Source organism: Vitis vinifera, chromosome 12, assembly GCF_030704535.1.
Source record: "Vitis vinifera cultivar Pinot Noir 40024 chromosome 12, ASM3070453v1".
Classification (NCBI taxonomy): domain Eukaryota; kingdom Viridiplantae; phylum Streptophyta; class Magnoliopsida; order Vitales; family Vitaceae; genus Vitis; species Vitis vinifera.
Window position 1 is genome coordinate 5,879,697 of NC_081816.1, and position 10,944 is coordinate 5,890,640.

The window sequence follows — 10,944 nt, forward strand, 5'->3', positions numbered from 1 at the left end:
TTAAGTCATGACCAATGAGAGAGACAATTAAGGGAGCAAGAGATAATAGTTGTGATATAAAATTGATGAGAACTATCTTGAAAACTGTTTTTGCTTTTCTTTTGACTTTTTTTACTCTAAGGATCCTTTTTTGATGATATATGTATGATAAAAAAGTGATTTTTAGAAAAACTTTTACCAAATCTTTGTATAAGATGTGATTTTAAAATTTCTCAAAGATAGTTTTTGAAACTTTATCAAATACATATTCAAAATAAGTAGTTTTAGCATTTTCAGAGTCACACCCAAATAAACTTTTAGGCATTCTTCACTTTAAATAGCCTTATTGAGTCTTATTGACTAATAATACTAATTATATCTATCGGTGGGACAGCTGGGAAATCCACGAATGCATGCGGTATATGTTGAATAAAATCAATGTGTATCATACATTACACATTTATATTGTAGTAGTAATAATAGGAATATGGCTGTTTAATTAGGCTACACTAGTATGTCCAGTGAGAAAAAACAAGAGGAAAATTGAAAAATTACTGTTGGGTTTGCTCTGCAAGGAATGGCCAGCACAACTATAAAGCCATTTATGTAACGCCCAAGTTTTTTTTTAAAAGGGTAATTTAGGAAATTCATAATAATGATATTAAATTAATTAATTAATTAATTTAATAAAATGGAAGAGGGGTGAAAATGTAATTTTACGAATAATACCCTAGGTATAAATAGAAAATTATCTTCTTCCTGTTCTTTTCTGAATCGTATTCCTGTTCGCAGAAAGTTTTCAGAGAACGTGAAGTTGAGGCCAGATTTCAAGGTTTGAAGAACAAACCTCTATAGGTAAGATTCTAATCCCTAGATTATTATTTTAGATTCATTAGTTAATTTCAAGCACATTAGATATATTTCTTTTGGAAAACCCCAAATCTAGATTAGGGTTAGTTTATTTTTTTTTTAATTTGTTTTAATATCAAATAGTGAAAATTTAAGATTTTGATTTATTATTGGAATTTGGGAGATCTTAAGTTTTTTTTTTTTTGAAAAGAAAAAAAGATTCCTATGAAAATTTCGATTTAAATTAGGGTTAGTTTATTATTATTTTTTTATTCGTTTTAATATCAAATAGTGAAAATTTAAGGTTTTGATTTATTGTTGGAATTTGGGAGATCTTAAGTTTTTTTTAACAAAAAAAAAAAAAAAAACCTATGTGCACTAGTTGCATGCGTGTGGGAACTATGCATCCACTTTTTTTTGTAAGGATTTCATGGTTGAAATCTAGTTGGTGGATTTTCACATACTCTATTATTAGACTTTGATGGATACTTGGGTATGTAATATTTAATAGTAACAGAACTCCGTATTGTTAGACTTTGATGGGTACTAGAGTACTGAGTATTGTATTATTTAATAATGGCAGGGCTTTGTGTTATTAAAAACAAATTGGGAATTTGTTAATTTATTTAAATAAGGAATAGATTAGTTAAATTATAGATAAATTGTAATAGTTATTCCTCTTATATTTTTTTAGGTGAAGAGTAAATTTTCAAGATTATTTTCTCTTCAAAGTTTTTGAGGACTTCTTTTGAAATAAGAGAAATTAATGTAGTTGTTAAATTCTTTTTTAAAACAATTATATATATATATATATACATTATTTGAAAACGTTTGAGTTATATTCCGTTTTATGCATAGATCAAACCTGTTTTGCATGAAAAGTATATTAAAATTTTATATTATGTTTTTGACAAATAAATGTGGAGATATTATATGTTGTAAATTTCAATAAAGGAAATAAATATTTGACTCTGGTTTGTTTGGCCCTTGTCAACGGGATTTAATAGTTGACTTTTGGTCCTTGTCAATGGGATATAATAGTTGACCTTTACATTTCTTGGTGGGGAATGTAATTGATTTGAACCCCAGCCTCTAGGGGTTTCAGTTAGAGGTTACTAGTACTAGTAGTGTTTGGTTCCATCCACCTTAAAGGAACAATTTGAGGCTAGCCACCCATTTGAAAAGTCCCACCTAACTGGGCACCCTTTGATGTTTGATGACCAAAGTAAATAAATTATTGGAATGTTTTGACTAAATTTGATATGAAATTGTTTGAATCAGAAATAAATACATACAGTTAGAAATTTTGAATGTATTGGAAAAAAAAAAAAAAAATTTACTCACAGCTTTATGAAAATGATTGATTACAATATCTCCTATTTTGCAAGTGAGTTTGAAATGTTTGATCCATGGACTGCATTAATGTTCCTTATTGGGCTGTGAGCTCATTCCCATTTGTTGACTACTTTTCGGATACCCTTAGTTCGGGTGAGGAGTGATGGCTAGGTTAAGGAATTGTCATCATTAGGATTTGACTTAGGATTTTATGTTGGATTTTGTTTAACTGTTAGTTGTGTTCATTTGGATCTTTTGGTATTTGGAAGTTATTTGGATATTGATCCTTCAAATTTTATGTTAGATCAAAGTTAAGTTTTGGAGATTTCGAAATTTGTTCTAGTACTTGAATTGTTTAAGTTTGCAACTATTTGGACAATGGATTTTGGATAGTGGATGTTTGAGTTTTGAAATTGAATTTTGAGGATTTTAGATTTTGTTCCGCTACTCTGAACAGATATTTGGTAATTGGTAACTTTCGATTACAAGATAATTGTTTGGGTCAGGTTACACTGTAAGCCTTCGGGTTTGAAGTGTGAAATGACCGTCACGCCCTTGGAGTGGGTCTTGGGGCGTGACAATTTACACCTCCACAAATTGCATACACCATCTGTCTAATAGGGCAACTCTTAAGGTATCCTCCTCCTTTTTCGAATGGCCGCACCAATCTCACCTCTCTATGAAAAAATCCCCCAGAAAAATACACTCCATAGAGCCTTGGAATTTACCATCTTCTTCCTTCTCCTCTCTCTCCTTGCTTATCGTCTCCTCTCCCTCAAAAACAATGGTTTCGCTTGGCTCATCGCCTTCCTCTGTGAGTCATGGTTCACCTTCCTTTGGGTTCTTAACTTGAGCTCCAAATGGAATCCTGTGTCCTACATAACATACCCTGAACGCCTTCTACAATGTTATCAGTATCCAATAATTCTCTTAGTAAACCTCTTTATGTACTTTGGCGTTTTTTTCTGCCTTCAATTTTCATATATGACTATACTCTTGATTTTCTGAACAGAGTTGATGAGCTTCCTCCAGTGGACATGTTTGTTACAACTACAGATCCCATGCTGGAACCCCCTATCATCACTGTAAACACTGTCCTCTCCTTACTGGCACTTGACTATCCAGCTAACAAGCTTTCTTGCTATGTGTCGGATGATGGAGCTTCCCGTCTCACCTTCTACTCTCTCCTTGAAGCATCTAAGTTTGCTAAGCTTTGGGTTCCTTTCTGTAAGAAGTATGGTATTCAAACCAGAGCTCCCTTTAGATACTTTTCCACTGAGTTGGTATCATCGAATGATAATTCGATGGAGTTCCTACAAGAATACAGAAAGATAAAGGTACGCAAACTATTCTAGTATGAACCATAAGTACTTGGTGCAATTTAATTTTTGCTTCTTTACTTTTAATTACAATTCTTAAAATGCAGATGATTTGGAATTTGGAATTTTCTTTTCCTTCAGCATATTGAGTATTGATCCTTTTCTTTTCTGTTTATACATAAACCTTCTTCAGAAAAGAATTCCACTAGCCAGTATGTCATTTCTCCAAATATATCTCCTCTTCATCAGTGTACAGTGACGCTTTGATAAAAGCTTTTGCAGATATCTTCCTTGTGCTTATACAATTTTGTTCATCTTCATCTCTTTTAGGAAAGATATGAAGAGCTTGGACAAAAAATTGAAGGTGCAACCCTAAAGTCAATGCCGTATGAGCTTAGTTCTGCAGAGTTCGTGGCTTTCTCAAATGTAGAAAGGGAAAACCATCCGACCATAATCAAGGTATGTTTACTCATTATTACCATTATTAATTATATATAAAAAAAATCCAACACGTGCAGCTAATCATAAGAGATTAAAATGATTGTATAAATATTTTGCCCGTGGATTAGTATTTAAAAAAAAAAAAAAAAAGAGTAACCAATTTAAGCTATAACTATTTGGTTAACATGAGAGAGCTAGGGAGTGGTGATATTCTATAACCATGAATGGTGACTTTGTAGGTTATATTGGAGAACAAGGAGAGCCGCCCTGATGGACTGCCACATCTAATTAATTTATGTATCCAGAGAGAAGCATGCCAGGCATCCACTCCATTACAAAGCCGGTGCCGTGAATGTTCTGGTAAGGAAGCCCCTTGAATTGTGGTATAATTACTGATATTCCTTCTTTTCCCCTGATTGTTTCATGATAAACAGACCAGAGTCTCTGGAGTTATGACAAATGCTCCTTTCATGCGGAACGTAGACTGTGATATGTACGCCAACAATCCACAGATTTTTCATCATGCAATGTGTTTGCTCCTCGGTTCCAAGAATGAACAGGACTGCAGGTTTGTTCAGACTCCACAATGTCACGCCCCAAGACCCACTCCAAGGGCGTGATGGTCATTTCACACTTCAAACCCGAAGGCTTACAGTGTAACCTGACCCAAACAATTATCTTGTAATCGGAAGTTACCAATTACCAAATACCTGTTCAAAGTAGTGGAACAAAATCTAAAATCTTCAAAATTCAATTTCAAAACTAAAACATCTACTATCCAAAATCCATTGTCCAAATATTTGCAAACTTAAACAATTCAAGTACTATAACAAATTTCGAAATCTCCAAAACTCAACTTTGATCTAACATAAAATTTGAAGGATCAATATCCAAATAACTTCCAGATACCAAAAGATCCAAATGAACACAACTAACAGTTAAACAAAATCCAACATAAAATCCTAAGTCAAATCCTAATGATGACCATTCCTCAGCTTAGCCATCACTCCTCACCCGAACTAAGGGTACCTGAAAAGTAGTCAACAAATGGGAATGAGCTCACAGCCCAATAAGGAACATTAATGCAGTCCATGGATCAAACATTTCAAACTCACTTGCAAAATAGGAGATATTGTAATCAATCATTTTCATAAACCTGTGAATAATTTTTTTTTTTTTTTTGCCAATACATTCAAAATTTCTAACTGTATGCATTTATTTATGATTCAAACAATTTCATATCAAATTCAATCAAAACATTCCAATAATTTATTTACTTTGGTCATCAAACATCAAAGGGTGCCCAGTTAGGTGAGACTTTTCAAATGGGTGGCTAACCTCAAATTGTTCCTTTAAGGTGGATGGAACCAAACACTACTAGTACTAGTAACCTCTAACCGAAACCCCTAGAGGCTGGGGTTCAAATCAATTACATTCTCCACTAAAAAATGTAAAGGTCAACTATTATATCCCATTGATAAGGGCCAAAAGTCAACTATTAAATCCCGTTGACAAGGGCTAAACAAACCAAAGTCAAATATTTATTTCATTTATTCAAATTTACAACATATAATATCTCCACATTTATTTGTCAAACACATAATATAAAATTCTAACATACTTTTCATGTAAAACAGGTTTGATCCATGCATAAAACAGAATATAACTCAAACGTTTTCAAATAATGTATATATATATATATATATATATATATATATAAAATTGTTTAAAAAAAGAATTTAACAACTGCATTAATTTCTCATACCTTAAAAGAAATCTTCAAAAACTTTGGAGAGAAAAATCTTGAAAATCTTCTCTTCACCTAACAAAATATAAGAGGAATAATTATTACTATTTATCTAAAATTATAGGTTTGACAATCCTAAAATTTTAGGTATTCAAATTTTTTTTTTTTTATATTTATGAAAGGTAGTTTAATCTATTCATATTTTAAAAATTAATAAATTTCTAATTCATATAAAATTGAATTTATTTATTTATTTATTTATTTTAAAATTTATTTCTTGGGACACAACTTAATTAAACTATAATTTATTTCAATAATTAATTTCTATGTTATTTATTAACTTACGCTTATAATTGTAATATAAAAAAAAAACTTTACTTCCTTTTTATTTAAAACTTCTATTATCTCATTTTTATTTTTATTTTAACATAAACTTTATTCCCAACAATACTTCATTATTGTCAATAAAATAATAGACATATATATATATATATATTAACTAACCACCCTCCATACTTCTTAGTAGGAAAATTAACTGATGAGAGATTAGAAAAAACATTAGGAAATTCAAAGGAATTCACCACAACAGCTGCAAGGATTTTATCCGGGTTGAGTGGGATTTCCCATTGTCCATATGATCTTTTGAATCGGGTTGAGGCAGCCCAACAAGTTGCAACTTGCAGCTATGAGTGTGGAACTAGCTGGGGTACAAAGGTGAGTTGCAAATATTTAGGACAACAAGAGTAGTACCTTGAATAAAATCCACGCTTCCTTTTTTACCTTAAGTTCATACATTTTTCAGTAAAAAAGGATTTTCGTTTATTTTATTTTATTTTATTTTTATTTATTTATTTTTTTTCTCAGTGAAAGTTACATTAACTCTACTATAAGGCATTTTCACTGTATAATGGTTTTAGGTGCCTGATGTTTTGTGATCAGATTGGCTGGTTATATGGAATCACAACAGAAGACATTCTCACGGGTATGACGATACATGCAAAAGGTTGGAGATCCACATACTGCCAGCCTGATAAATAGCATAAGTCATGATGAAAAAAATGTCATGAGATAAAAATGAACTTATGAAGAATATATGAAGTAGATAGAAGAATATACGTAATAAATAGAGATGTGAGAAATAATGGAAGACACTTGGTGAAGTTGGATTAAAGCTTCCATTGACACAAGAAGTGGCATCAAAGATTTGATTGAGTATTTTTGGAAGGACAACAAGAATAGAACACAAAAAGGATTACAAAATAAATTAATTTTTGTTGAAGGTAAAATTGATTGTTTCTCTCACAAAAATGTGATACAAAAAGCATGAGGATCATGATGCATGACAAGATCATGGTGCACGAAAGCAATTGTGACATGCAAGAAGAGCATGGTACACAAGGAAGCTGGGTATAAAATAAGGATTTGGTTAAGACAAGCTTTGTAAAAGAGTTTATCCTAAATAACTGAAAGATTAACTTAATAAAATTTGATCAAAGGTGAAGATTGTTGGAAAACGTCTCAAATTTCTAATTAGTATATATTTATTTATTTTTTAAAATATTTTATTGAATATTTTCTAAATTCATATGTCATTATAATTATATTTTTTATAAAATAAGGAAAGTCATTAGAAAATATCTATATAAATATTATAAATTACGAGGGGAAAAATTATGAAATAAAGATAAGCTTGTGAAGACTATCCAAAGATATGAGGGGAAGAGTGAATGATACTAGATGGAATAAGAGGACTAATTATTTAAGGTACAGATACAAAGAGTGAAAAAAGATAAGATATTTACTGATCTAATAATTAATTTATTTTTATCCTTTATAATCATTTCTATAGTATAGTGAAATGCTATTTGTCATATATTAATAATATAGACATGAATAGTCGAAAAACCTCATGTACCTCTATGTGTGGATTATTTGATTTTTGTGTTCTTGCATTAACATGTTTCCATTGAAGATTCCACTTACACAACATAGCTAGTGTTCTAAGATATTGGTCTTGCTTTGTTTTTGCTTTTCATTGTCCCTTGTTTTATTATCATTTTATGCATACTTAGCATTAGTACTTCACCAACATTTGTTTTGTTATCATTTTATGGTCCTACTAGCTAGCTATATTATGCATACATAACATATCATTTCTAATTTTGATGAAAATAACTTAAATTCTAAATGATTTCTACTTTAAAATGTTCTAAAGATGCAACCAAATATACACTATTAATACGGGATACCCACATCCACCATTTGCAAGTCAGCAGCTTTGGCACTGCTTTTTCTTGCTTGCATCATTACAAGTGAAAGAAAGAGTTTCTAGTAAGTCAATTGAAATGGAGGAATCTTTACTTTGCTGAAGAGCATAAGTATTAATCAAATTTGTTGTGACATGCATTATCGCAATATATAATTAAATGTAAGAGAAATTTTACAACTATGCACCATTTTACTGCCTTCTTGTCTCTATCTTGACACTCTTCGTTCCCAAATAAGACGGTATTTTGCCATTTTGCCTTTCATAGTAGCCGCAGCTGCAACTTGGGGAAATGAAATCTTGGTGGTGTTATTAAATTAGGTTGACAATTTTGTTCCAAAATAATTTGATTTAATGCTACCACTTAAGAGACTAATCAACTTCAAGAGCAAGATTGAAAATTCAAGGAAGTGAAGTCGATTAAGGTGAGTTGCAAGTTGGGCTTATAAGGGTGGTGATTCCTTGATTTGCATCACTTCGGTGTTCTTCTCAAGGTTTTATTTCTTCTCTACTTTATCCCAGTGCAAATTGGTACCAGAGCATTGGTTTCATGGCTAGTCATTGTCATCACAATTAGAATCACTGTGTTCTTAATGAACATATTAAGTTTTCTTTTCTTAAAAGTTAAGTTCTCTTTTCTTAAATAGTTTTCATTTATTTTCCCATATGTATAAATTTTTTGTAAAGGTAATTTAGATTCATTTTAGAATTCATAATACTTATGAAGTTTGTGTTCCAATTGTTATTATTATTATTATTAATCAATAAGAAGTTTAAAAGTATTTAACTAATGGCTCATTGATGAGAACTCTAATGCACCTATAAATTGAAAAGCTCTTGGTCCCTCTCTCCACTCTTATATATATATATTTTTCAAAAGTATTTCCTTATTTCTCACTAAGGAGTGTATAAAGGGGGAGCAAGAGAGTGAAGATCAAGAGTGAAAGATTTCAAAACTGTTATTTCAAGAACTTTAAGTTTTTTTGAAATTAGGAATATAAATCAAGGTGTACTTTCTTCTTCACATCCTATATATATATATATATATATATATATATATATATATTTTAACATTTGGTATTAGAGTGAGGTTAATCATTTGTGTGTTTAATTTTTTATTTGGATATAGATCAAGAAACACTATAACCTAAAGTTATGGAGAAAATCTCTTGATGTGAAATATTATAACTAGACATTATGAATAAATTATTTTATTTTTCATAGCCCAAAGCTATGATAACATTTATACATCTATAACTAGAAGTTGTGAATAAAAGCATATTTGCACATATGATAGTCCAAAGTTATGAATAAATTAACTTAAATTACATAACATAAAATTATGAATTAAAGAATTTGTTAATATCATATAGGTTGGATATGGAAAAGCGTTGATACTAATTTGATGGAGTAATAAGGTTGATAGAGAGAAACACAAACAATTAAAAAAGAAGATTAGTTATAGTCTTCACTAGACTCTTCAAATATGCAAGTGGCATTTATAGAAGAACTATCTTGGGGTTATAAGTCGTGAGCTTGAGATTGTGAACCATTTGATTTTGAAGAAGCCATGCAAAACTAAAAATGAAATAATATTCAAGTAAAATATCTTTCAAAAGGGAAAGACATTTGAAGTAAAATGGATGTACAAAATAAAGAAGAATACAAAAAGAGAAGTAGAGAAATACAAAACCTCTCAAATCTGAAGATTTTAGAAGATTAAGAACATTATTTGAAGTTACAAATTAAGTTTAAGAGATTATATATGTTAAAAAAAATTAAAAAAAAAAACTTGAGGAGAAAAGTTTCGAATAAAGAGATGTAATTTGATTTAGTTTCTAAAAGTCAATTGAAATATTTTAGTTTGAGTGATTCAGTCATATTTTATTACTAGGAGTTTTTATTTTGTTAAATGCAAGCATATATAAAAAGGTTGTATAATATTTGAACAAAGTACCATTGGAGGATATATCAGAGGTGTTCAACATCAGTGTTTTGGTTTGAAATAGGTTCTCTGTTAGGGGTCATTGTTGAATGGTGGTTGTAGTGGGATCCATGTGTTGAATAGATGTTGTAGAGTTGATCCATTATTGAATGGGAATGTTGACTCCACTTTTGATGAATGTGGGGACAATAAAGCGATGTTCTTTCCAAAGTATAAATGTTAAGCTACTTATTAGCTTAGCTTTTAATGTTGTATATCAAATCCATTAATAGTTTGTTTGATAATGCATTTTAAAAATATAAAAAAAGAAAAAGAAAAAAAAATCAATCATTTAATTAAATTTTAAAAATCACTTATTATTATATTTTTTTTAAAAAAAATAATTTACAAATGATTCTCTCATAAAAAAAAAATATTTACATTAAAAGTTTGTTTGATAGTGATTTTAGAAATTATTTTTAACATTTTTAATACTTAAGAGATAAAAAATTTATAAGTGTTAAAAAAACTAAAAACATTTCCTAAAGTTATTATCAACCACATTATAAGAGTGCATTTAAGAAAAATTTTAAAAAGCGATTTTAGTACTTCTAATACTTGAATGATAAAAAATTTGAAATATTAAAAATATTAAAAATGTTTCTTAAAATTACTATCAAACGGATTCTAAAAACACTAATATATTCAAGTACTATTTAAAACTCCATTTCATGTGCTGCTCCACTTCTTGAGTTCAATAAATAGAAAAGAAAGGAGGTTTGAGTTATAAACACTGAAATAAAAAACTCTAATACCATAAGTCACTTATCAGTTAGACATAAAATATATAGCAATGAGTCAGCATAATAAATCAATCAGTGCTCATGACTAGAAACAATGCCTTAATCTCATTTGTCGCATAGTGGTGATTCTTCTATACCCCACCAAACACTACAACTCATCATGGTCTTCGTCTTTCGTTTTTTCTCCGCAAGAAAAACTTTCCCAACTTCAAGTTCAACTTAATGATCATAGAGATGCCTTGCCTCATGCTGTGCCCAGAATACAAAATCCCGCTTATGTC

At 30.1% G+C, this 10,944-nt stretch overlaps 1 pseudogene; it reads left to right on the forward strand.

Annotated features, from left to right (window-relative positions):
• The first annotated feature begins 2,817 nt into the window (after positions 1-2,817).
• LOC104880895 (cellulose synthase-like protein H1) lies at positions 2,818-4,645 on the forward strand (annotated as a pseudogene).
• Positions 4,646-10,944: the final 6,299 nt, after the last annotated feature.